Source organism: Acanthochromis polyacanthus, chromosome 1, assembly GCF_021347895.1.
Source record: "Acanthochromis polyacanthus isolate Apoly-LR-REF ecotype Palm Island chromosome 1, KAUST_Apoly_ChrSc, whole genome shotgun sequence".
Classification (NCBI taxonomy): domain Eukaryota; kingdom Metazoa; phylum Chordata; class Actinopteri; family Pomacentridae; genus Acanthochromis; species Acanthochromis polyacanthus.
This window is the reverse complement of record NC_067113.1, coordinates 7,362,906-7,388,199: the sequence shown is the minus strand read 5'-3', so window position 1 is coordinate 7,388,199 and position 25,294 is coordinate 7,362,906. Positions and strand designations below refer to the sequence as shown.

Sequence of the window (25,294 nt, the reverse complement as noted above, 5' to 3'; positions counted from 1 at the left end):
AACCCGGCTCATATGGGGCGACCCATCTGCTGCTGCCCTCGGGTTAAGAGGTATAAAGTCAGAAGAGGAAGAGGGGGAGAGGGACAAAGAAACATATAACACACCTTGGGAAAAATTCATGGATACGTGATACATGCAAAATGATGCATAATGAATACAGAGTGACTGGGGAGATACAGAACAAGCCAACAATGAAACGGATCCATGAGTTTACTGTTATGGTGTACTACTCTGGCATTAAATAAGCTGCATATATTGCTGGTAGTAAGATGCAAATGATGTGTAGATGAGCATATCATGCAGAGTGGGGGTATTCAACTAAAATTCAAAGAGGTCCAGTCAGAGAAAATGTATTAAAGCAAAGGTCAACATTGTAATGTCTAACTTGAATTTGAGTGATATATGTTTATGTAACCTGGCAGTTTTATTAGAATCTACATGTAATCAACAATGGACCGTCAAATCAAACAAAAGCAGTACGGTTCCAAAAAATTTTGTCGACATTTATAAATAAATAAATTTTGATATAACTGTACATTTTAAAATAAAGTGCAGAACTTGGAAAAATAATGACTGAACAACCTGAACCAGCTTCTATACATCTTTAACAATACCTCAGTCTCAAAAAATCTTAACAACTGAACACTTTTACATTTTTTTTCCCTGTCTTATATCACTCACTTATATCCCTGCTGATTGGGAGAACGGAGCTGCACCTTGTCCTGCCAGTATTTTGAACTGTGAATGGTATCAGGGTCATTTTCAAACACATTTGGAGAAGCTCATAGGTGAATCTGGAACCATATTTAGTTTCGATTATATTCATAGTTGAGTTTTTTTTTTTTTTTTAATTTTCTGTCTGTCCTTCTCTCGTCTGTCCCTCGCCTCTCAACTGTTTCCTGAATGCAGAACTGCAATTTTTAACACCTGCAATGCGCACCCAGTAGAGACCCGCCGGGCCAGCCACGCCCACGCCGTAACCATGGTGTGGACTGGGACATGGCAAAAGTCATTGGAATTGAACAAAACAATCACAAATGCTGGTTTAAGGAGTCTAAAGAGATCAGAAGGCATGCGGAGAGGGCCATAAACAGGGATGAGGGAGGCTTTATGCTCTCCCACACCTGGGACACTATTCCAGAGGAAACAGGATGTGCCATTGTGAATGGCCCTGCGGGTCTGGCCGCTTTATTGGGCATCAAAAATGGGCGCTGTCAATGAGACGCTTCTGAAGAAGGCGAGAGCTGCTCGCCGAAACTGTCAAGGTAAAAATCAACATCTTTATTTTCAACTTATGTCTGAACAAAAGAACTTAAAACTCATCTGATGCAGAGTAGATTGGTAGAAATGGGCAGCTGGAAGCAGTGGGCTTGAGGAAAGACAGTAGCAGCGTCCCACAGTGGACATGATGGAGACTAAGCCAGTTGGCGGGACAGCAACCACAGATCAGAAGCATCCAGCTCTGGGACCATGGACAGTTGGAGTTTATAAAGTCACAAAGGTAGCTTTCTTTAAATCCGTTAGACTGTTCATGTAGCACAGTGCAAGACATCCCACCAACTGACTCAGACAGCAGAAATGAGCTTTATGTGGCCACAACAGGTCGGTAGTAGAAATACTGGTGAGAACTCACAGCCACTCTTAAACTGTTGCATTAAAGCAGACGTATCACAAGGTGACTATTTGTTAAATGATTTCACATCATCTTCTCCATCATTGTGTGAGAAGCCCTGTGTGTCTCTGCGTGCCTCTGCTCAGTACCCACTTCATACGAGTAACAAATTGAAGCTTTGTTGCAACTGTTGACATCTAAAGGATAGCCTGTGGTGGGATTATTTGGGCTCATCGCTAGAGGCTGTGGGGCTTTTTTCTGTGTTTTCTTCACCGGCAAATAGCAAAAACAGAATACTAAGAGTTTTTGGTCCTTGCAACGTCTCAATGATAACAATTCACAGCCATCACTGTGTACTGTGCATTTGGGTTGAGACAGAGCACGGGTTGATCAGCTGGGATTAGCAGCTGCCATTCACGATCACAGAATCAGCTCCAGCTTGGAACGATCTATTTTCTTTGACTCCATTTTCTTACAGTGTCAGTCAAAACATGCTGTTTTATGTTGGAATTTGAAGATGCACAAATTGATCATCAGAGACCCAAGGTGTTACATTTTTCAGCTCTCACCTAATTTTGGCAGTTTTCTTGGTATCCCAGGCTGTGCTAGCCAGCAGCTTATTATAGCTAATTACAGCACAATTACACCATTTTATGTAATCATGAGAAACACAAGCCATGCAGAGCAGCACATCTTAGCCACAGTGAAGATGAAGAATGCCAACCAAATTACTGTATTCATGTTCTAGGAACAATATGGACTAATATCTGGCTGACATTTGGATAAACACACAGTTGTCAACACTTGTCAAATGAACAGATTATTTGCCAAGGCAGAATGCTATTCACATATTCCACAAGTATGCTAGACTAGTTACTTTTAAATTAGATCTCCTTTCTTTCATGACAGCAGATTTTTGTTGTCCTTATGGCTGCCCAAAAGTCACAATCCAGCTCATGGTCCCGTAAGTCCAAAAAAGATAAAGCAGGACTATGTTTGCTGTTTTGGTTTGGTTGCGCATGAGATGAGGTTTAATATGTGGTGATTAGTACAGTTGCTGTTCTGAAATAGCTGAGCCAATCACAGAGAAGCATTACAACAGCAGGTCAACAAACAGACCAACAGAATAAATATAAGGATCAGTTGTTTCAGATGAAAAACAACCTGTTTTCATTTAGCTGATTCAAGTAGCGGCAGATATTATGAGAGGAGAGCAGTAATCTGGGTGATGTTATTACAGAGGGACAGCGGCTGCATAAGGAGGAGGTTGGGATGGATGGGTGGGTCAAAAAAGTGTTGGACTTCACTTCGGGATGGTTTTATTTAACCAAACATACACCAGCCTTAACAGAGTCATTTTAATAAAGTCAGAGCTTTTAAAATTAGTTTATTTTGAAATCTTTTCAATGTCAGCTTCGATAAAAGCGTGGTTGTGTGCAAACTGTGCAACAGAGAGTTTTCTGATCACCGCAGCATTTCAAGTCAAGGGTATCACCTCAGTACAAAACATGTTGCCTTTAGCACCAGAGCAAACATTAGCTACGACAGTCCTGGTACCAGCAAACGGTGTATCCATCCCATAACAGACATTTTAAGAAGACACTGAAAGGGCTTAAGTTTACAAGCCTTAAAATGTTGAATATAATCCCTGTAATTGCACTTTGAGATTGCAGTAATCTGTGAATGCAGTGGAACGATGAAAAATGCAGATAAATATAAATGAAACAGACATTTTTGTTGTTTAAGTTTTTACTACGCCAAGGAGGCTCAGCTTCATTGGAGTTATGTGACGATCGGTGTTGGTCGGTCTGTCGGTCCGTCCGTCCGGCCGTCTTTTAATAATTTAATTTTAAACTTTTAGTTTGTGAAAAAAAATTTCTAAAAATAAAAATGTATATTTCTAACAAAAGAACCATCAAAATTGCACAATTTATGACCTAGAAACTATGAAAACAGGATAAATCTATGGATTTTCAACTTTTTGAAGGTCCTTGAACTACTTATGTTTATGTTATGTGCCATACAGTGCAAAAACCGAACTAAATCCAGGCTTTAAATCATCAGAATCACTTTTTTCCACGTGTCCCATTTAAAAATTTTATACATTTTAGTTATAAACACACATATGTCTAATCACTGATTTATCTGTCAACCAAAATTTATTTGAAGTGAAAAACTTTGCTTATATTACTATTTGACAAAAATGTGAGTAATCATGATTAATTAAGTACAAAGCCATTAATTACTTAGACAATTTTTTTAATCGAATCCCACCACTAGTTAAAACCCATGAGAACTTGTGAAGGAAAAAGGCAGCAGTAAATGATTTAACTGGACCTCCAGTCACAATTGAACAATCTTACTGCATTGATGTGTGTGTTGTCGTGAGACAGAAACTGTTATGCGCTGAAAAACATTTCACAGTCTAATCATCTGCAATTTATCTCAAGTGAATGCCTAATAAATGGCAAAAAGAAAGGTTGATGTTCAAAAGCAGAGCTGAGGAACACTGTGTGCATACTGGAGGCTCATGCTGACTTAGAGATGTAAACTGGCTGCTGTGGGACAAGGACTGTGCTCCGCAAAGAACCCATCAACAGAGCAATCATCAGGGAGGACCCGAAAGGAGCACAGTGAGATTAAAAGACCTGCTATCAATTTATCAAAGAAGCTGCTGAGAGGGAACTTCAACTTTAAAGCAGAATTGGGACATTTTCTGCCTAATGACTGCAATTTATAACAGAGCATGGACAACTCTGAAACTGAAATCTTGAGAGCCAGTTATAATGAGCACTTAAAGTTGCGCCCTTGTGAATTTTATTTGTTGATGGTGCTGGCAATCCTCTACAAAATATACTAATATCTCCTGAGAATTCCAGCAAAAACAAGCACAGAAAGCTATACCCCAGTGCACAGTCGCATAGCAGCGCACATGTCAAATGGGGTTTAAGGTGCATTTGAAAAGGATAAAATCAAACTGAGGCAGACCACGGAGAGAAAAATGTTGTTTCTGCAGAACAGAATTTCCAGCTTTCAGGCAGCCCAACAGTGTTGTCATAGCAAGAACAGCAGAATATCAGATTTCTTGTCTACCTCTTTCATTCCCCACTGTGACAACCCCTGCAGCAGAATAAAGACACTCATCTATGTGTGGTAGCAATTGACTTTTTGGACCCAGTTCGCGTAACTCTTGCTGTCATACCATAAAATCTCATGAATAATAAGCGGTAGCTCTCTCTCTTTGACCATAGAAGCTGCATCCAGTCAGTAATTTTACTTCTGTTCGTCAACAACTGTGACTCGTTGCTTCAGTTTTCTTTTTTTTTTCCTCCTCACTATTTCTTTATTTTGCTCAGAGGCTTAGGAAGATAAGCTCTTCCAACCCCTCTCTAAATTACAGCTTCTTCACAGTGGCGACATCCCCAGCAGAGCCTGAATGTTATCACTCCACAGCGGCTCAAGGAGCTCTCCATTTTAGATCTCTGGAGCTAAACAGTTTTTGTTGCTAACCTTGGGGCCCAATGCACATGAGCGAGTGAGAGGAGAAAGCCTGATGGAGCTGCTGTCATGCTCTTAGTGAAAACTTCTGCAATGACTGTTTTTCTCACACTGCAGTGGGGAAGAGGTGTGGGCTGTGAGGGAATTTGGAGGCATTTGTATGAAAAATGAAGACTCTGAAGTCACATTAATGCAGGACACTCTTATAGCACAAGAGAGATTTGGTAAGTGACGGCAGAGAGTGGAGTACAGCAAATGACTGCTACACATAGTCTATGCCACCATTTAATTGCTATTCCAGTTTATTGCAGCCCAGAGGTGCATAAAAGCAGAAACAGATTCATCTAAATGACATCAAACTCTTATCAAGAAGACCCACTACCTCACACAGCATCACCTCCTCCACTGTGGAGCAGTCAGCGCTCATCAGCTCATGAGTAGCTTGCAGTTTACATTATTTGTACACCGCTTAATCCTCATTAGGATCGCAGGGGGCTGGAGTCTATCCCAGCTGACTTAGAATCAAGGCAGGCGACACCCCAGACAGGTCATCAGTCTATCACAGGGCTACATATAGAGACAATCACACTTACATTCAAATTATTAATTAACCTCAGCATGTTTTTGGACTGTGAGAAGTCGGAGAACCTGGCAGAAAGTCCCGGGAAGGCCGGGACATGGACCAAGGATCTTCTACCTGCAAGACGAAAGTGCTAACCACCAAGCCACTGTGCAACCCAGTTTACATTAATTTGTATCAAGCAGTGTTTTACAGTTACAAACAAAAAACAAGTAAAAGACTTCTTGGCACAACTCAGTTTGCATTAAGTTGTGCCAAGCAGTCTTTTGTTTGGTTTCTGTTTGGAACTCTAATCCTGGAGGTTGGGGCAATAAAGAAGATGGATCCCAGAGAGAACAATAATAATCTTCTCCTTCACTTGTATCCACAACAGGAAAGCCTACACGGCCTGTTACATCACTGCATTGCTTTTTTGACTTGCCAGATGCAGTAAACCAAAAGCAATTCAATATCTGAGCCCCCTTTGCCTATGAAACAGCACCAGTTCTCTTTGGTGCACCTACACATAGGTCTTCAAAGCACTTGGCAGGTAGGCTGTTCCAATTACCTTGGAGAACTTCCTATAGTTCTTCTGTGGTTTCTGCCTGTCTCAGTATTTTCTGTCTCTTCACATCATTCCAGACTGACTTAATGATGTAGAGCTCAGGACTTTGTGGGGGCCATCTGTTGCAGGACTCTTGCTCTTCTTGCGCCTGACATTCTTTATGACTTTAATGGTGATGTGCTTTGGCTCTTACAGCATAATGAATTTTGGACCCATCAGATAGTTGTGTACATATTGGCATTATGTGATAGATACATAATTTAACACCTCTTTGACTCCTCACTATCTTTATTGCAAACAAGATTTAAAGCTTAGAAAAATTTTGTTTCGTTTATTGGACTTCAAGTACGGGCCTCTAATTTATTAGATAAGAAAGTTCCTTTTTGCCGTGTACATAGTTTATATTGAAGAGCTAAGAAAAACTTATATTGTCACCTCAAAATACGCATTTCAACTATAAGGCTTTGCACTTTTAAACATGTTTTAGTTTTCAAATTTAACTCAGACCGGGTTGATGCCATTCAAAACAGTGATAGACATTTGTTTTGGGATCAGGGAGCAGCTGAGGAAGATGGTATGATGTGGCTGAAAGCCCTGGAAATAGGACCTTGAAATTGGTGTTCTGCTCTTCCGAAACTAACGGCTCAAAAGTCACTTTTACTGTACTGATGTCAAAGAGTACTCCAGGGCAACAAGTCCTCAAACTCATACGACCACACAGGTCTTATGTCACATGCCCCTGAATACGACCCATGAGAGCGTATTTAGGTTAGTGCCCCTAAGGGGGACAGGAAGGCATTACGGGATTTAATTCGCGAAACGGCTTTTCCCTTGCGAAACGGCTTTTCCCTCACTTTCGCAAGACGGGTTTAGGGTTATGGTTATGGTTATGGTTATGGTTATGGTTATGGTTAGGGTTAGTGTTAGGTCAAAGTTTGTTCATGGTGACGTTTCAGCTGAGACACCGGAGTGTCTATTTACTCAACCACTAGAGGTCGCTTAACTTCAAAACGTAACACTCGGTCGTAATACGGGCGTGTACAGACGACCTATGTGGTCGTTTTTTCAATGAGGACAGTCTCCTCCAGGGTGCTTCCATATACTAAGACATCACATCTATCAGTCAACTAGTGTTGAGAAAGCTGCTTGTGTAGTGAGCTAAACTCACACTTTCTCAACAATGAATAAAACTTCCTTATACTAAAGCTACCTCTACATAAATCTGATTCCTTTTTTCTTACTTCTTTGCTGCCTATAGACAGTGAAAAACACATAGTTAGCTTCAATTTAGCTGCTAGTTACAGTCGTACAGAAGTGCTTCTGTCAGCTACACTTGCATGCATGGTGGTAGTATCACCTTAGCTTCCTTTCACATCACACTGAAAGCTCCATGCTTGTTACGTGTAAAAAAAAAATATATAATAATAAATAACAATATGATTGTGTGAACACTCCCACTCTACATGTTGAATAGAAGCACTAAAAAAGAGTTGATTTAGAAAACAGTCCTACTGAGGGCAGTCTCAGCCTTTAAGCAAGAGTATCTGGGTCAATATGTAATTATGGGGCTTTATGTAACATATTTGACAGACATTATAGTTGACATTTTTGCTGTTTTCAGTCCCTAAAATGCCTATAACAAAACACCACATGACAAAAAGATTCTTCTAAGATTTTACATATACAATTGAGTAAAATTGAAATTTAAAGTTATTTGTAAAGATATTCTAGTAAACCTGTTGACATGCCATAAATTCACACTTGACTCACACACTGCTTTATATTAAATAATTAAGAAGGCCTTGGAGTCTGGCCAGTCTTTTCTTCAGGAGGAAATGACATCATGTGGAGCAGGTCATGTGATTTAGAATTAACACACTTCCTTGATAAGTGTTATTGTAACGGGTAACTTAGTTGAAAGCAATTTCTCAGACACAGATACAATTTGTTATTTTCCAAATATAATCTGATATATTGCCAAAAAAGAAATATCTGTCATGATTACCTCAACTTAATAACAGGAACACAATTTAAACAATTTTTGAATAGTCTCATTTTATTATTGTTTAGCTAAATAGAAGGTGGTTGTTATTAAATTGGGGCAGTTATTTAGTTGGTATTTTAGTGATATCCAGTCATTTTTTTATTAAGTGATTCCATAATAAATAATTATGGAATTTGTAAAGACATGATCATAATGAAAACAAAAGCATTATTTTATTTTATTTTTTTTTACTATTAATAAAAACATATGCAAGATATATCCCGAGGACTTCAAAAGTCCCTGAATTATATGTAGACCCACCTACTCCAGTGTAAGTACTTCTGAACTGCTCTGAAAAACAGCTCGATCTTGACTGTAATTGGCTAAACTTACAGAGGACTACAAACACCATATTACACCAGAGTATCAGTCTTCTCTTGAGCATCGTCACCTTAAATGTAACGTTCACTATATAGAATAATATACAAACCCTTAATTGGTCTAGGGCTGATTATGTGACCATTTCTGTAAATACTGGTGTAGTTTCACACCAGCCCTGACTTCCTACAATGGAAAAATAATTACTGTCAGTGATTCAGGGTGTGGACAGAGGCAGTACAACACTTCCTGCTGTTATTCTTTAACAGACAAAACCTTTCCATCCATCCATCCATCCATGAATCCGTCCATGAATCCATCCATTCATTCATCCATCCATCCATCCATCCATCCATCCATCCATCCATCCATCCATCCATCCATCCATCCATCCATCCATCCAGTACCACCATGTATCTTACTATCCAAAACTGTTTCCTACATCAGGCCTAATCACTGCTTGTTGGTGTGTTAGCAGACACTTGTACCACCTTTCTCCTGGGAGGCTGTGATTCACGGAGCAGTGAGCTGTAAATTACTGTAACAGGCAAGGGTACATTACACCTCAAGTCTGCTGACAGAGATGCATGTCACAGTCAGCTGGGGAGCGGGACTTGATGAACCATCTAAAAAGGGTAGCAATACAATGTCTTTATTAGCCTCGAAGCACGTATTAATCAGTTCCAGGACAAATAAGGCATGCTTGTCAATGCCAGTGAAATAATAAGACACGCTCAGTAAATAAAACATGTCACATCCCCTCGTGTCCTGTTTGAGACACTGGACATCACATGACCGGCCTCTGCTCTCACTCTATCAGCTGTACCGAACGCTCTGTGAGCAGCAAAAGCCTCGACTCAGAGGCTTTTAAAATGTAAAAGTCACTTGAAACCCAGTAGCTCGAGTGGGCTGGAACTGCTGACTGTGATAAATGAACCTGCCATTAAATGACGGGCGCCACTGTATTCAAAAAGTGCAACAACAACAACAGAGAATTCTTGTGGGAGAGAAGGAAAGGGTCACAGTGAAACTAGAACGCCGGCTCTCAGCGCTCACCGCCTTACTGGATCTGGAAATGAAACAAAGAAAAGAACATGAAAGATACAGGGGGAGAGGAGAGCGGGGAAATGAGTTTAGCCTTTTGTAATATGACTCACAGTATAATTTTTCTTAATGTATTTAATGTCCCTAGTTGTGATAGAATTCGAGTCATACTCCAGACACACTGTCGTCCATGCTGCTTCCATAGTCATTGCACCAGAAAATGTCTTCCTATTGACTCAAAATCTTCTCAGATTTCACATCCGCAACTGCTCCTATCTGTGTCCCCACGGTGGTATTGGTCAGTCAGCAGTGACATCTTAATGTTCCGACTTGTGTTTCACAAAGGAAGGGAGCCGTGGCCTGTGCTAGCTCCTCCAGGTTCTCTCTGAAGCTCCACAATGCCTCTGCCCTCCAGAGTCTGCAGCTCACTTTGATATCCTCTGAGTCAAGAGCTTCCTGCTGCGACCGACAACAGCATCACAGCCCAGCCAGAGCAGCGGCGTGGCCACCAGGATCCAGGTGAACTCACAGCAGCACTGAATGGTTCTTTGTAGAAAGTTCAGCTGCCACCCCAAAGGCAAAGGAACGTGTAGAGTTGTGCCCCATTTTCACCCTCGTTCATCTTTCACCGGTGGGCTAACTCTCAGTCCTCACACACATTACAGAGTTATTTTTGCACAGTGGTAGCTCATCTGTACTTCTTGAATTGGGCTGAGATTACTGGTATGTAAAAAAAAAACACTTTTCTACTGCTCGTCTCCACGATACAAATAAAGCACTACTGCCCACAGCTCTGGGTGTGGGACATTAACACTATGTGGACCTTTAACAGGAAACTTTGTAGAGAGATAGAATATGAACGAAGCATTCTATTCTGGCACCTCATATTACTAGCATTTGTAGTGAAAGATAAACCACTCGCACCTGTACGGTAGTGACTAGTGTTCCCAGTCACTACCATTATATATATATATATATATATATATATATATATATATATATATTAGTGACTAGTGTTCCCAGTCACTACCATATATATATATATATATATATATATATATATATATACATATATATATATATATATATATATATATATATATATACATATATATATATATATATATATATATATATGTATATATATATATATATATATATATATATATATATATACACAGGGTGTCCCAAAAAAATGTATACACCTTTTAGCAGCTGATAACTAACTAACCTCACACATTTGGACTCATTTGTATGGGGATACCTAAAAAAAAACTCTATGCAATGAGACCTGCAACAGTCACTGAATTGAGAGCAACCATTGAACTTGAATGCACGCAAATACCAAGGGAATTGTTTCATGATGTGTGCTATCCCATCGCTTCATGTTGTCGGCAGTGTCTGAACCAGAACGGACATCAGCTTGAGAACAGACGGTGACAAAACAATAGAATGATGTTTGTAAATTATTTTACATGTTGAAAATTAAACAAAATATAATAAACAGTTGGGAACAGGTCATTGCAGCTAGTTTACAATTATTTAAAGTATGTATACATTTTTTTGGGACACCCTGTGTGTATATATATATATATATATATATATACCAGGCTTTGCAAAAGTTCTGTTACACGGTTTCATGATTTTTAGAGACGTTTACATGTCGGAGTGAAAATTTCCATTAAATAAACTGAAAGGTCTACCTCTGTAATACAATTTTTTTCTCTGGTGAAGTTGTATCAAAATGGAAGTCAAAAGAGTTGAGATATCTGCTCTCCTTCATGCTGAACATCAGCCGGATGACCGTCCACAGAGTCGCGGAGAGGCTCAAGAATGGTGAAGATCTTTCAGATGATCTTTCAAGAATGGTGAAGACCTGAAAGATCTTCACCATTCTTTAGCCTCTCCGCGACTCTGTGGACGGTCATCCGGCTGATGTTCAGCACAAAGGAGAGCAGATATCTCAACTCTTTTGACTTCCATCTTGATACAACTTCACCGGAGAAAAATAATTGTATTAAGGACACCTGCCTATAAGGTAGAACTTTCAGTTTATTTAATGGAATTTTTCACTCCAACATGTAAACGTCTCTAAAGATCATGAAACCGTGTGTAACAGAACTTTTGCAAAGCCCGGTATATATATATTTAAAAGCAGTTCCCTGTCATTGAATTATTGCAGCTGCAAGGACATATTTCAATTTAAAATCACTCTGCTTGTCTAACATGGCAAACTTTTCGTCTACTTAATTCAAGTTCAAGGCTTTACCTTCAAATCCCGAGAGTGTTTTTTAATAGTTACACCTGAAAATACATCCCTAAACTTTGAGGCCAAAGTAATCAACCTTGGACTCCATGGATAGAATTTTGAAACAAATCTCTTCTTCCCATCACCAAACCAGAGTGAAATTTACAAATTTTCTACAAAAATTCACATTTTTACAACTAACTGCACAATCAAATATGAAAGTTAAATCATAAATAACAGTCTGTCAAAGAGTCATACAACACTTGAACTTAATCTAAAAAAAAAAAAGAATAATAAAAAAAAATGCTTTGACTCAGTGGAAATAAAGCCCAACAAATGCTTCATCCATTTCAATCATAGCAGTGCAAGGACGTCTGTGCGGTGAATGTGCCACATTCTGCAACACTCTAATAATGGTGCTGGGTTGTGTTTTATTAACAGGTAAGGTACTTGGTCCTGGTGCAGTGACCTCCAGGCTGGAAATGGCTAATATTAAAAAAATAATCTGTTTTACCAGATTTCTGTACAACATTGGAATATATTTGATGATAGTGTTGAAGTTTTTAAAATAGTTATGTCCTAGAAGGTCTCCACAGGACAGTGAGAATAGGCAACGATTACAACCGTGGTAAATAATATTTGCAGTGTTAGTCAGCTAAATCATCAGCAGGATTGTGACAGGACACAAACAGCTTTTGAGTAATATTGCGCACAGATGGAATGAAACAGACAAACGTACGCCTAAGCGCAATTAAGGGTTTAACAACATTAAAACTTGCTCACATATAACACTTGCACACAGACAAGATAGACTGGAATGATCTCACCAGAGCTTTCACCTCATTCACTGTAACCAAAGGCTTGAAGTTGAAGTTGAAGTTGAAATTGAGATTTTATTCCGAGCATTACTGCTGAAAACTTCAACGCTTTCTTGCCCAGTTCAGATGGTAGTTTGAGGACGACAAATTGCAGAGTATCCACAGATAGGAGATTGTGACTTCCATGAATCCGTGTTAAAAGACAATACAAACAGGAAGGAACAATACCCAGAATGGTTCTGTTAATACCAATGCCTGAGACGTCGAGCACTGAAAAATGTCCAGTTAACTTTAGAACAAAGCACACAGTGGTGAGTAAGGGGATGACATTTGATAATGAATCTCAGAGCCCCATGGTACACATTATCCAGCATGCTAAGACAATTAGCAGTAGCCTTCACAGAAGCCTTCCTGCTCTTGCACTGAATGTGAATCCTGAGGTGTGCAATTGCCCATTAGGAGGTAATTCATCCAGATATATCATATTGCTTAGGCAAAAGTGGATGTTTACCACCAGCCAAAGATATTTATACATGTGTACTTGTAATGAGCAGATTGAGGGTAATTAATGCCCAGATGGCATAAGGCCAAATGAGGTGCTTGTACACTGTAACTAAACACAGTTATAATGATGCATAAGTCATATGAAGCATTCCCACAAATGATTTTCACTTATTTAACATTGTTCATATTCATATTATACAGTGGGTACAGAAAGTATTCAGACCCCTTGAAATTTTTCACTCTGTGTCATTGCAGCCATTTGGCAAAATCAAAAAAGTTCATTTTATTTCTCATTAATGTACACTCAGCACCCCATCTTGACAGAAAAACCAGAAATGTAGAAATTTTTGCAAATTTATTAAAAAAGAAAAACTGAAATATCACATGGTCAGAAGTATTCAGACCCTTTGCAGCGACATTCATATTTAACTCACATGCTGTCCATTTCTTCTGATCCTCCTCGAGATGGTTCTGCTTCTTTATTGGAGTCAAGCTGTGTTTAATTAAACTGATTGGACTTGATTAGGAAAGGCACACACCTGTCTATATAAGACCTTACAGCTCACAGTGCATGTCAGAGCAAATGAGAATCATGAGGTCCAAGGAACTGCCCAAGGAGCTCAGAGACAGAATTGTGGCAAGACACAGATCTGACCAAGGTTACAAAAGAATTTCTGCAGCACTCAAGGTTCCTCAGAGCACAGTGGCCTCCATAATCCTCAAATGGAAGAAGTTTGGGATGACCACAACTCTTCCTGGACCTGGCTGTCCAGCCAAACTGAGCAATGGTGGGAGAAGAGCCTTGGTGAGAGAGGTAAAGAAGAACCCAAAGATCACTGTGGCTGAGCTCCAGAGATGCAGTCTGGAGATAGGAGAAAGTTCCACAAAGTCAACTATCACTGCAGCCCTCCACCAGTCAGGGCTTTATGGCAGAGTGGCCCGACGGAAGCCTCTCCTCAGTGCAAGACGCATGAAAGCCCCCATAGAGTTTGCCAAAAAACACATGAAGGACTCCCAGACTATGAGAAATAAGATTCTCTGGTCTGATGAGACCAAGATTGAACTTTTTGGTGTTAATTCTAAGCAGTATGTGTGGAGAAAACCAGGCACTGCTCATCACCTGCCCAATACAATCCCTACAGTGAAACATGGTGGTGGGAGCATCATGTTGTGTGTGTGTGTGTGTGTGTGTGTGTGGGGGGGGGGGGGGGGGGGGGTTCAGCTGCAGGGACAGGACGACTGGTTGCAATTGAAAGAAGGATGAATGCGGCCAAGTACAGAGATATCCTGGAGGAAAACCTCTTCCAGAGTGCTCAGGACCTCAGACTGGGCCGAAGGTTCACCTTTCAACAGGACAATGACCCTAAGCACACAGCTAAAATAACAAAGGAGTGGCTTCAGAACAACTCTGTGAGCGTTCTTGACTGGCCCAGCCAGAGCCCTGACCTAAACCCAATTGAGCATCTCTGGAGAGACCTCAAAATGGCTGTCCACCAACGTTCACCATCCAACCTGACAGAACTGGGGAGGATCTGCAAGGAAGAATGGCAGAGGATCCCCAAATCCAGGTGTGAAAAGCTTGTTGCGTCTTTCCCAAGAAGACTCATGGCTGTACTAGCTGAAAAGGGTGCTTCTACTCAGTACTGAGCACAGGGTCTGAATACTTCTGACCATGTGATATTTCAGTTTTTCTTTTTTAATAAATTTGCAAAAATTTCTACATTTCTATTTTTTTTCTCTGTCAAGATAGGGTGCTGAGTGTACATTAATGAGAAATAAAATGAACTTTTTTGATTTTGGCAAATGGCTGCAATGACACAGAGAGTGAAAAATTTCAAGGGGTCTGAATACTTTCCATACCCACTGTAAATACTGTGCTGTGTATTGCTGTGAACATTCCCTGGTTTTACGTGTTCTTGTATTTACATTGCGTCTTTGTGAGAGCGTGATGTAATACACATGAAAGCCAAGCTATGGATGTTATTGACTTTGAAAGAGCTTGAGGGTTTCTCCATTCAGGTTCAGCTGGAGGGAAGCTCCAGATCCCACATTTAAGACTTTGGAGGCAGTTGGTAAAAAAGCAGCAGCCCTTTTTTTATGCTGAAAGCTGCCAGTTCAGATTGTCCTTTTCAAAACATCCACTCTTGAGGTTTCATTTATCTTTTATGTGTTTCTCAATACGTGTCTCATACAGTACATCGCTGTTCTGTGAGTGTCTCAGAATTCCCCGCAAGCACTGAATGCACCACCTGCATTACTTTATAGAACTAGGCAGGCTTCTCTAACATGGAACAGACATCTGTAATTATTATTCACTGTGTGCACCTATTTAATGCAAGCTGGTTAATGCATGTAGCATAAACAAATTTTAATAATATATTGATTATGAGATAGAAACAATTAGTGGTAATCTGCTGTGTTGAAATAACTACATTGCATCTTCAGTACAAATCAGTATTTACATAGTATCTTTATTCGTTCACAAATCAGATCAAGTTAGATGATTTGATGTGAATCTGGATGTATTTGATTATTTGCGTTGTGTCAAGACAAACAACCCAATTCAGCAACTGTAGCAATCTGTTATTGTTGCAACAGCAGCTCAACTAAGCAAAAAACAACAGTAGTCCGTCATCATTTAAGGGCACGAAGGTCAGTCAGTCCAGAAAATTTCAAGAACCTTGAAAGTTCAATTGCAAAAACAACAACAATCAAAAACCGTGATATTGCACATTATGCTTTGACCATCTTGCTCATATATCTGTCACATGCTGTAGTGTGAAAAACTGTTTTCTGTCTCACAGCAGTTCAAGCTTGTTTACAGTCATGTGAGATGCTATGACGTATGTGATATATTCTCCACTGCAGATGATTGTGGGTCAAAATGGCCAAAAAACATGCTGATTTACACACTGCTAAATGTGACTGGATGTAGTTGGACATCCTGGTATTTTCTGATAGCATTTGACATAGTATGTATTGGGACATACTGAATCTTTTTTCTGTCATACTACCCATCCATCCATTACCCATACACCACTTAATCCTCATTAGGGTCAAGGCAAGGCAAGGCAAGTTTATTTGTACAGCACCCTTCATGTCCAAGACAATACAATGTGCTTTACTTAAAACATTAAGAGCATTATGGAGTCATGGGGGCTGGAGTCTATCTCAGCTGATTTAGTGTGAAGGCAGAGGACACCCTGGACAGGTCACCAGTCTGTCGCAGGGCTACATATAGAGACAAACAGTCACACTCACATTCACACCTGCGGACAATTTAGAGTCACCAATTAACATCAGCATGTTTTTGGACTGTGGGAGGAAGCTGGAGAACCTGGAGAAAACCCATACATGCACATGGAGAACATGTACATTCTATGCAGAAAGATCCTGGGAAGGCCGGGACACGAACCAGGGATCTTTTAGTTGCAAGGAGAAAGCACTAACCACTGATCACTGTACAGCCGCTGTTGTACTATGTAATATGAAAGTAGAGGGAGTGGAAAAGTTCCAAAAGTTCCCTCAACTGCAGAGGAGAAATTTGTTACTGGTCTACGACCAAAGTCCACATCAATGATTCCCAGAGTTCAGGTAGCAGATGCATCTCAACATGAACTAATGGGAGGAGTCTGTGTGAATCAAACCTTCGTGGAGGAATGGCTGTAAAGAAAACATGCTACTTATGAAGGCCAAGAACATGCAGAGAATTGCTTTGAGCAATAACCTTTGCTGATGACATTGTTGGAGATTCATTCAGAAATCAAGTAGTCAGTACGGTAAATTCAACATCCTGAAGAGACACACCATCACATCTGCTATGAACTCAGTGGAGTCATCATTAGCTTTTCAGCAGGATGATGAGCTAAAACACAGCTCCAGGCTCTGTGAGGGTTGAAGCAGAGTGACAGAGTGCTGTATCAGATGCCCTGTCTGCCCTCAGCATATGTGGAAACTTACATAGGTTAATATATCTGAGCACCACAGCATCTACCCTGGTGTTCAAAGAAAGTGCATCACCCCTTCAAATTGTAATCAGCGGTCAGAAAATCCTAGGTTTATCACAGTATGTCATATGGACTGCATCATAAGTGATGATGTTATATTGCCTCAGTTGTAACTTCCAGCTATCTATAAGCAAGCTCTGCAGGAGCTCAGGTCATCCTTTGCTTATGTCAGGATGGGACTAGCTGAACTTTTCATATTTTTTTTGTCATTTATAATGATAAACCAAAACTACTTGAAGGCTCTTGATAGACTTTCTGCCATAAAAGCTGTGTTTACCAAAGTGCTATGTAGAGACTGTTAATCCTCATTATGGAATATGGAGTGTTTATCAAGTGTTATTTAGCTTTGCCTTAAGTACTACTTTAAGAAATATTTAGTTTACACTACCATTTGAAAGTTTGGGGTCATTTATAAATGTCCTCATTTTTGAAAGAAAAGTATTGTTTTCAAAGAAGATAACATTAAATTAATCACAAATAGACTTACATTTAAGACCTTAAATACAACAATATTATGGTAAATAATATTATACTAATCGTCCAAGATTCAACCTAAGTCTCCTGGCTAGAAATTCATGAGATTACACCTCCAACTCCACCAACCTCCAAACAAGGACTTTGGTTCAAATTGCAGCTTCAACACCATTGAATGGGGTGAAAATGGTCCACTGACCCCACTAGAAAGTAGAAGAGGTTCATACTGGTCTAAAAACTACCGCTCAAAGGTTCAGGGTCACTTAGAAATGTCCTTATTTTTTAAAGAAAATCTTTTTTTTTCTATGAAGATAGCATTAAATTAATTCCAGTCCAGACATTGCTAATGTAATTATTCTAGCTTGTAACAGCTGATTTTTAATGGAATATCTCCATAGGGCTACAGAGAAACATTTCCAGCAACCATCACTCCTGTGTTCTAATGCTACATTGTGTTAGCTAATCACGTTGAAAGGCTCATTGATGACTAGAAAACCCAGTCCCAGCAGTTATGTTAGCACATGAATACAAGTGTGAGTTTTCATGGAAGGAGGAGCTTTTCCCTCAAGCTGTCAGTACTGTCAATTCTGACCCGAAGTCAGCACCTCACAAACAAGGACTATAAACACAGAGCTGCAAGTGTTGCAACATTGCACATGAACATCATTCTGTGTGTGAATGCACATCCTTACTTTTGAACATCCGCTACGTTTTGCACTGTGTACATTCTATATAATACTACCATTTTACCTGTCTGGATTTCTTATATTTTATAGTTTTACGAATTTTGTATTTTTTTTTTTTCATTTTTTGTAAAAATCTAATCTAATCAAAAACATGACATTGTCTGGGTGACCCCAAACTTTTGAATGATAATGTGCATTTCATTTGGATTATTCTGATGATTAAGGCAAAAAATCAAAAGAAAGAAAGAAAGAAAGAAAGAAAGAAAGAAAGAAAGAAAGAGGTTGTCTGCAGCTCTGTCCACGGGCTCCACCCAAGCAGCTGATGTCGCTGCATCAAGTGGCAGCTTCACTCTGGACATATGCTGCCGGAGTCACCAGGCGCGAATGCAAACAAAAGAGCAACTCGGTGACAACAGGAGAGATGATTAAATTCATTAGGGAAATGTCTCCCTGTAATGCATGGCAATTTGAGGTGAAGAAGCACATGAAAATGCCCTGCAGCTGCGCTCTGTTCCCGAGCAGCACTTTCCTGTATATTCATTATTTTACAGCAGATCAAACGTGTCTGACTGCCTGCATGTTGGCTCCTCCTAGCCTCTGTTTTAGATGTATTTATTTATTTATTTGCCTGTGTGTCCTGTGCTACCGGCTCGTTCTGCTGGCGAAGGTGAGCGAATGGAGCCATGAAGGAGGTTTTTCTGGAAAGGGACTGAGCTGTAGTTTTCCTTCACACGGCAGATGAGACGCCACAGAGGATTTGAGGCTCAATCCCAAGTTATTTTCCACTTAATTTTTGAACTGCAATTGCCTTCTATCAGAGCTAATTCACATTTTCATTCCTCCCTTGCTAAACAACAACTTTCTAATGTTCTCTGGGAGCCTTCTGTGCACGCTGAGCTTCTCCCCAAGGTAAAACTGTCCTACTTCTGAGTGCGTCCTCAGCATCCATCTGCCGTACCTGTAAATTGTATTTGCCTGCAATTGCAACTTATCTCATCTGTCAAAGCAATGCCTATCAATTTCCCCAAGCAGTCTCAACAGAAGGCATTAACCCTCCAGAATCATTCTGCCATCAAGCATTGACAGACAATAAATGCTAGTGATACCAACATATCAGATGAGCCCTGCTGACAGTTCCCTTGTGACCGTCAGATATGAGCATCTAAAGGCCTGAATGACAATGAATGCAAAAAGCATAAAACTGAGCTGCACAGATCCTTCTCATGTTGTTGTTTTTTTGAGTGGAACAGCCTGATAATCTCATTTAAAGGGGACAAGAAGCCACAGTTAGCTGACACAAAGCTAAAATAGAAATGTTAATTGGATCTAATACAACTACACAATTTGGCTGCTTTGTAAGTGAAAGCCAGCAGATCGTTTAACTGAAGGAATCATTTGAATTAAACTCTGTTAATTATGCACACAGCCAAAAGCGTGTCATTGCCTATAAATTTGCAATGGTTGTTTTTGTGCAATCAGCTCATGATTGTCATGAAAGGAAATTTGATTTCAGAAAATACAACATGCCTTTTAATGCAGATAATTCTATTAGAATGTGGAGTCAAAGCAGAAAATCAGCTTAAATTGGAACTACAGCAATTTAGTATTTCTTTTCTGTGACATAGGGGGACTTTAATGAGACAGATTAAAGAATAAAAATAGTTAAAATCAAATTAGCACAGCCTGAGATATTCATTCTCAAATATAGGTGCTGTCTCAATAAAGTAGAACCTACATTTCCCACAGTGCAACTCATTAGTATCTACAACTATGTTTTTTTTTTGATGGCTTCCCTTTATGATGCAATGGTCTCTCCACATCAATCACCTCATCATCATTCCCCTGATGACATCATTAGGGTAACCTTTGTTTTTGTTGGTTTTAGCCAATGAAAACTCCCACAGCAGACTGTTTTTATAGACCGAGACTTTTCTGTTTTATTGCTATCTTTTTCATTTATTTTGTGTGTATGTGTGTGTGTATGTGTGTGCACGCACGCATTCAAGCAGGCAGAGCTGGTTAGAAATGTGTCACATGCTTCATTCATCGATCAGAATTTAACCACATTTTAATCCAAATCTGATGACAGTCAGATGATTGTGCAGTTACTGTTGATCAGTTTCAGCTTTACTCATTTTTTTATCAATCAATCAAATGGCATGAAGACACTGTGCCAACATAAAAGAAGTGACTGGTGACAATTTTCCTGTGGAGAATAATACTTTGTTTTAAAACCTGTGGAGAACTGTCAGCTGATCTGAATAGAGATTCTAGCTATCATTGATAAAGATGGAGACATTTCCATTTAGGAGTTTGTGAAGACCAAAACAGAGCTAAAATGACAAAGAAAACTGGACACACACCACATTTAAGACAATCTGGATGTTACCACTTGATGCGATAATCCACTCCTATGGTTTCTTATACAATTGCTATGCTGACGAGACCCAGGTTTTCCTGTCGTTCCCCCCGGACGACCACATGGATCTCATCATGCCTTGCAGATATCTCGACATGGATGAAAAACTGTCACCTTCAACTTAACATCTCTAAGACTGAGCTCCTTGTCATCCCAGCCAGTCCCTCTGTACAAGAAATCAACATCCAGCTTGAATCAACCCAACTCAAACTCACAAAGTCTGCCAGAAACTTGGGTGTCATGATGGATGACCAACTAACCTTCGAGGCTCATGTGGCCTCTATCGCTCTGTCATGTCAGTCATCCTGTAAAACATCAAGAAGATCAGACCTTTCCTGTCTGAACATGCAGCACAACTCCTGGTTCAGACTCTTGTAATATCACACATCGACTACTGCGGCTCCTTACTGGCAGACCTCCCCTCAAACCTCTGTAGATGATCCAGAATGCAGCAGCATGTCTGATTCATAACCAGCCACAAACAGGACATCACCCCCGTGTTCAGATCACTTCACTGGTTTCCAGTTGCTGCCCGCATAAAATTCAAAACCCTGACACTTTGACACACAAAACTAGAATGAAAACTCCGCTCACTGCACTGGGCCAACAAAAGGCGCCTGATACAACCACCACAACATGGTAGGTCGATAGCTAGACTAGCTAGGAAAAACTAGCTCTTCACTGAACACCTTTACACTTTGCAGACTGCAAAAGAAAAAACACACACACAAAAAAATAAAATAAAATAAAAATCCTATTACGTTTACGCTCCCTGTAGACACCACGGTCCCATTATCACTCTTGAACTTGTTTTATGGCTCTTATCCAGGTTGTTTTCTCCTGACTAGATCCTGGCTGGTGTTGTATCTACTCTCAGATGTATATCGCTTTGGATAAACGCATCCGCTAAATGAAATTGTAGAATTGTAGGATTGTAGCCTGTTATCAGAGCCCATCATCCCCATACATATGGGCCAACAGCAACACATTCAACCCTCTACTTGTGCGCATACGTATGGAAATGATGAGCACTGATAACACTTACTAAAAGGCTTGACAACATTTACACTGGGTACGCATGACTGCAAATCAGGGGGCGACTCCTCTGGTTGCAAAACTTCCATCCATCCATTATCTGTATCCGCTTAATCCTCGTTAGTGTCACAGGGGCTGGAATCTATCCCAGCTGACTTATGGTGAAGGCAGGGGACACCCTGGACAGGTCACCAGTCTATCACAGGGTTTCATATAGACACAACTTATCACACTCACATTCACACATACGGACAATTCAGAGTCACCAATTAACCTCAGTATGTTTTGGACTCTGGGAGGAAGCCGGAGAACCCAAAGAAAACTCACATCACTGAATAAACAATGTCATTAAATTATCTTTCTACTGTCTTTATCTAAACACATGAATCTAGGGAGCTGAGAAATGCTCTGTTCCAAGAGCATTTTGGTTATTGATGTAGATACAAATGTCCATGGTATTTTGGATGAGGTGTTTTTAAATCCTGGAAGAGAATCAAAAAGTTCTGGCTTCATTTCAGTACTTCATGACTAGATTAGAAAGTCAGTTACATGTTTTTCTGAAGAAAAAAAAACCTTCATATTTAAAACAAAGTTTGGCGGTGCAGGTTGTAGAACTCAGATATTTGATATCACATGTTCCACTGAAGTGAGTGGAAAATAATGCAAATAAATAAAGAGCAGCATTCTCCTGTTAGATGAGCTATTTCTGCTCCACCCAGACACTCTGATTGCAGACCTGGATAAAACAAACGACTGTGGCTCTGGAAATAGTAAGGTCTGGACAGAGTGTGCACTTGTCAGTGAGTCATTTTGCGTCAGAATGATCATGTTTTCATGAATAAAGCGCTGTTGAGTAGCCGCTCAGGAAAACATCCACACTGTGACAAACAAGTGTTCATAGTGGGGAAAAAGCCAGTCCTGTGACGGTAACGTGTCCGGTGTTGGAGGGGTGAAAACGGACTGGTGTGCGCTGTCCGCGGTGCTGAACGGCGGCAGCTTCTCCCTCCGGTCACCGTCAGCCCGCAAGTGCCATGTAATCCACAAGAGGGTGGTGATTACAGTGCACGGTGGTGGTGGAGCCTCATGGCGGCCATCGATCCCTTAACCAGACGCGCGCACTCATGCGTTATGGCGCACGCAAAACATTATTTTCCCAGGAGGTGAAGAGAGTTTTTAAGAAAATAAAAATAACCCGCACATGTGATAAAGCTCTTTTCCCTCTGCCTCTCACACAACTTAAAGGGAGTTTTAATAAGCGCCTCAGCCTACTGTAATCACAGGGGAACATTTTGGAAAGAGTAGGCTAATCCCTCCCTCCCCTCCTTTCCCTCATTTCCCTCCTTTCCCTCCCTCTCACTGGCACACTCACAAAACGCGCACATTTATACACACCCAGGATTAGTATGCGTCGGGCACAACTCTCCAAGCCCTCAGCTTTCTCCTGCAGCATCATTTCCCCCCACAACATTTCTAAAAATAAAATAAAATAAAATAAAAATAAATAGATGAAAACAATAACTCTATCCAGCTTACTTTCTGTGAATATACCTGGGATCGTCCAGGAGTGCGAGCCACCCTCCAGCCCACTAACACACCGCCTACCAGCACACCAAAGCCACGCATTTCAAGCAAAATCGATGCGTTAGAATTGAGCCAACAGCTGAAGGTGAAGTGCAACCACACACAAAAAGGAAGAAACAAAAACGCAGTACATATGTATGGAAAAGGCAGGAAAATAAACCACATCTCTGCGGAGTCTTAACTCCTGCACATATCAAGCAGTTAAAGGTTATTTCTTACCTGTACTGACGGACAAGTATCCATTATGTGTCACCGCGGGCTTTGTACTGTGTCTCCCCGGTTCGAGCCTACAGCCGCTCCCTTCCCATTCATCCACTAATTCCAGAAGACGAACTGCACAACCAACTGCCTGCCCAGCCGCATATCGCTTCTTCTCTCGCACTTGACTAATTTTTTTCCTTCCACCAGCTCTGGAAAAAACCTGCGCTTTTTGCCGGGAGCCAAGCTGCGACACAGCGCTTCACAGCATTTTTTTTTTGTAGTTTCCCCCTTCAAGTAAAAAATAACAAGCTCGCTGCTGTGTGGGCTCCGTCTGTAGATTTCCAATGCGAGTGTGCTGCTACATGGCACAGGCGCTTTTCTGTTTTGCCCCCGCGGTGCAGTAGTTACTTGTGTGCATGTCCTTGGAATTGTTTGCTTCTCTGTGGCTCCTCGACACTTATCCAAGCGGCGTTTTCTTTTTATATGAAAGGCGAAAGTAGAGGATCCACGAGAAAACTTCTGTGTTTGTTTTCGGGGATGAGGAGTTATTCGGTCGTCCAAGAGCGAGCAGATGGAGAGATGCGAAGTCTCTGCGCCAGAAAGACTGCAGTGGAGTGGAGGATAACCCTAGATGGCACAAACACCATGAAGTATCACTGAGCCCACCGGGAGGAGAGGCAGAGGAGGGGACAGAGGCAGCCAAGTCCGCCGCGGGTACGGCGCCTTTTTTACGCAAAACCCACAGCGGTGCGAGAACGGAGCGAGAACTGCGCGTAAAGAGCCACTTTGGCAAGGTCCGCAGCGAGGACACTGTTGTCTGCAGGAGATTAAGGACCGACCACGGATTAGCGTGTGCTTAGCGGTGTTTAGCGTTCACAGCAACAAAGTAGCCTATCAGGGCTGTGGGCAAGCTCGGAATTACAGTACGTAGCTCGTAACAATGTGTGCGCTGTTTTCTCTCTCTGTTTTCTCAGAAGCTTTCCAAAAATGCCCCTCGGATCCTCTTCGACCTTCAGAAAGGAGGAGAACTCACGTCCTTGTTGCAACACTGCACGGTTATTTTACACATCTACACAAATCCCAAGTAGTGAATGAATAAATGGACAGAATGGATAATATATTTAGAACTAATAGTTTACCAATAACTGCACTGTGAGCCACGAAAGCCATGAGTTCAGTGGAGGCGGTTTGATCAGTGTGGCCCTGTACTATATGACTGCAAATTTGAAATACTTGAGTTTTACCTTTCTTTGCCGCTTGAAATCTGCTACATTCCGGGTTTAAGGTCCAAGAGGTTTATTGCCATATGCACAGACATACTTGACAGTTCCACGGATCATGGTGGTCTTATTTAATGAACACACTGTAAGAAGAACTATAGCACTTCTAAATAAATAAACCATGCATTGTGCGTTATTGTAAACCTGAGCTGGAATAAAGTCACTATGGCAGTGAGAAGAGGATACTTTACTTAAATACTATATGCATATTAAATAAAAACTGCAGCTGCCAAACAATATATAATATAATTATAAATTGCTGCTCCAGTGCTTTGACTGGATTTCTGTTCTTTATTTTGAATACTAGTAATTGTAGTCACCATGAAAAAAACAATTAAAAAAACATCTTTCAAATGATTCAAATCATTGTTAAAGAGAGGAAAAATGAACTTATGCAGATC

The 25,294-nt window shown here is 40.6% G+C and overlaps 1 protein-coding gene across 4 annotated transcripts in view; it reads right to left on the bottom strand.

Moving 5' to 3' along the window:
* Positions 1 to 24,646, bottom strand: part of LOC110952644 (leucine-rich repeat and fibronectin type-III domain-containing protein 2) — a 249,831-nt gene extending 225,185 nt beyond the window's left edge. For 3 of the 4 annotated variants that reach the window (XR_007941931.1, XM_022196284.2, XM_051948212.1), the window contains exon 1: positions 23,632 to 24,646. The gene's annotated coding sequence lies outside the window, so the exon portion shown is untranslated. The remainder of the gene's footprint in view (positions 1 to 23,631) is intronic. The other variant, XR_007941932.1, reaches the window with a different exon arrangement.
* Positions 24,647 to 25,294: the final 648 nt, after the last annotated feature.